Genomic DNA, 3,526 nt, shown 5'->3' on the forward strand with positions numbered 1-3,526 from the left:
TTCCTCATTGGGGAACTTATTGGAGGCCAGTGGACGCCCAGTGAGGCCTTCCTCAGTGGCGTTCACTGCCTCTCCTTCCTCCCAAAATTCGGCCATGTTGATGGCCTTGCACTCTCCTTTTGGATTTTCTTCTGTATTGCTTGGGAGAGTACTAGGAGGGAGTTCAGTAATTTTCTTGCTCAGCTGACCCACTTGTGCCTCCAAATTTCTAATGGAGGATCTTGTTTCAGTCATGAAACTTTGAGTGGTTTTGATCAGATCAGAGACCATGGTTGCTAAGTCAGAGTTATTCTGCTTAGAACTCTCTGTCTGTTGCTGAGAAGATGATGGAAAAGGCTTGCTATTGCTAAACCTGTTTCTTCCACCATTATTGTTGTTGAAACCTTGTTGGGGTCTCTGTTGATCCTTCCATGAAAAATTTGGATGATTCTTCCATGAAGGATTATAGGTGTTTCCATAGGGTTCTCCCATGTAATTCACCTCTTCCATTGAAGGGTTCTCAGGATCATAAGCTTCTTCCTCAGATGAAGCCTCCTTAGTACTGCTTGGTGCATTTTGCATTCCAGACAGACTTTGAGAAATCATATTGACTTGTTGAGTCAATATTTTATTCTGAGCCAATATGGCATTCAGAGTGTCAATCTCAAGAATTCCTTTCTTCTGACTAGTCCCATTGTTCACAGGATTTCTTTCAGAGGTGTACATGAATTGGTTATTTGCAACCATTTCAATCAGTTCTTGAGCTTCAGTAGGTGTCTTCTTCAGATGAAGAGATCCTCCTGCAGAGCTATCCAAAGACATCTTGGATAGTTCAGAGAGACCATCATAGAAAATACCTATGATGCTCCATTCAGAAAGCATATCAGAAGGACACTTTCTGATTAATTGTTTGTATCTTTCCCAAGCTTCATAGAGGGATTCTCCTTGCTTCTGTCTGAAGGTTTAGACTTCCACTCTAAGCTTACTCAATTTTTGAGGTGGAAAGAACTTTGCCAAGAAGGCATTGACTAGCTTTTTCCAAGAGTCCAGGCTTTCTTTAGGTTGAGAGTCCAACCATGTTCTAGCTCTGTCTCTTACAGCAAAAGGGAATAGCATAAGTCTGTAGACCTCAGGGTCAACCCCATTAGTCTTGACAGTGTCACAGATTTGCAAGAACTCAGCTAAGAACTGATGAGGATCTTCCAATGGAAGTCCATGGAACTTGCAATTCTGTTGCATTAGAGAAACTAATTGAGGCTTAAGCTCAAAGTTGTTTGCTCCAATTGGCAGGGATAGAGATTCTTCTCCCATAGAAATCGGGAGTAGGTGCAGTAAAGTCACCCAGCACCTTCCTTGCATTGTTGGCATTGTTGTTTTCGGCTGCCATGTGTCCTTCTTCTTTGAAGAATTCGGTCAGGTCCTCTAAAGAGAGTTGTGCTTTGGCTTCTCTTAGCTTTCTCTTCAAGGTCCTTTCAGGTTCAGGATCAGCCTCAACAAGAATGCCTTTGTCTTTGCTCCTGCTCATATGAAAGAGAAGAGAACAAGAAAATGTGGAATCCTCTATGTCACAGTATAGAGATTCCTTAAAGTGTCAGAGGAAAAGAAGAGTAGAAGACAGAAGTAGAAAATTCGAACTTATCAAAGAAGATGGAGTTCGAATTTTGCATTAAGGGATAGTGTTAGTCCATAAATAGAAGGATGTGAGAAGGAGGGAAGTAATTTTCGAAAATTAAGTAAAAGATTTTGAAAACATTTTTGAAAACACTACTTGATTTTTGAAAATGAAAGTGGAAAAGAAATCAAGTGATTTTTGAAAAAAGATTTTAAAATTAGAAATCAAAAAGATTTGATTGAAAACTATTTTGAAAAAGATGTGGTTAAGAAAATATGATTAGTTTTAAAAAGATGTGATTGAGAAGATATGATTTGAAAAACATTTTTTTAAAAAAAGATTTGATTTTGAAAATTAAAAACCTGACTTACAAGAAAAGATATGATTCAAACATTAAACCTTCCTCAACAGAAAAGGCAACATGCTTGAAGTGTTGAATCAAATCATTAATTGATAGTAAGTATCTTTGAAAATGGAAAGAAATTGATTTTGAAAACACATGATTGAAAAGATATGATTTGAAAAAGATTTGATTTTGAAAAACTTTGAAAACCTGAAAAAAAATTGCATTGAAAAACAGAATCTTCCCTCTTGTGCCATCCTGGCGTTAAACGCCCAGAATGGTGCACATTCTGGCGTTTAACGCCCAAAACTATACCCTTTTGGGCGTTAAACGCCCAACCAGGTACCCTGGCTGGCGTTTAAACGCCAGTCTGTCCTTCTTCACTGGGCGTTTTGAACGCCCAGCTTTTCTGTGTAATTCCTCTGCTGTATGTTCTGAATCTTTAAATTCTCTGTAGTATTGACTTGAGAAGACACAAATAAAAAATATTTTTGGATTTTTAATAATAAGGAAAAATCAAAATGCAACAAGAATCAAATAACTATGCATGCAAGACACCAAACTTAGCAGTTTGTATACTACTGACACTAATGAGAATGCATATGAGACACATAAAACACTCAAGTCAAGAGAATTCAAAGATCAGAGTAAGAAATCATCAAGAATTATTTAAAGATCCTTAAGAACACATGAATGGATGCATGCAATTGACACCAAACTTAACATGAGACACTAGACTCAAACAAGAAATTTTTGGATTTTATGATTTTTTTGATTTTTTTGTGTTTTTCGAAAATTAAGTGGAAAAAGATATCAAAATTCTTAATGAGAATCCCAGGAATCATGCAATGTTAGTCTAAAGCTTCAGTCTAAAGGAATTAGACATGGTCAGCCAAGCTTCAGCAGAACACTGCATTCAAGAGCTAAATTGATGAAGATCAATCAGCTTTGGTGATGATAAGAACATCACCTTGAAACACTAGAATTCATTCTTAAGAACTCTGAAGAAAAAATACCTAATCTAAGCAACAAGATGAACCGTCAGTTGTCCAAACTCAACAATCCCCGGCAACGGCGCCATAAACCTGGTGCACGAAATTGTGATCAATACTTTTCACAACTCAAATAATCCCCGGTAATGAATCCAAAAACTTGGTGTTCAATACCATGGCATAAACACAACTTCGCACAACTAACCAGCAAGTGTACTGGGTCGTCCAAGTAATAAACCTTACGCGAGTAAGGGTCGATCCCACAGAGATTGTTGGTATGAAGCAAGCTATGGTCACCTTGTAAATCTTAGTCAGGCAAACTCAAATGGATATGGTGATGAACGCATAAAAACATAAAGATAAAGATAGAGGTACTTATGTAATTCATTGGTAGGAACTTCAGATAAGCGCATGAAGATGCCTTCCCTTCCGTCTCTCTGCTTTCCTACTGTCTTCATCCAATCCTTCTTACTCCTTTCCATGGCAAGCTTATGCAAGGGTTTCACCGTTGTCAGTGGCTACCTCCCATCCTCTCAGTGAAAATGTTCCTATGCTCTGTCACAGCATGGCTAATCATCTGTCGGTTCTCGGTCAGGCCGG

General features: G+C 38.2%; 1 non-coding gene across 1 annotated transcript; it reads left to right on the forward strand.

The window, feature by feature from the left end:
• Positions 1-855: 855 nt before the first annotated feature.
• LOC112804605 (small nucleolar RNA R71) lies at positions 856-963 on the forward strand. The gene has a single exon (XR_003203219.1). It is a non-coding gene; the product is annotated as a small nucleolar RNA R71 (small nucleolar RNA).
• The last annotated feature ends 2,563 nt before the right edge of the window (positions 964-3,526 follow it).

Source organism: Arachis hypogaea, chromosome 5, assembly GCF_003086295.3.
Source record: "Arachis hypogaea cultivar Tifrunner chromosome 5, arahy.Tifrunner.gnm2.J5K5, whole genome shotgun sequence".
NCBI lineage: Eukaryota > Viridiplantae > Streptophyta > Magnoliopsida > Fabales > Fabaceae > Arachis > Arachis hypogaea.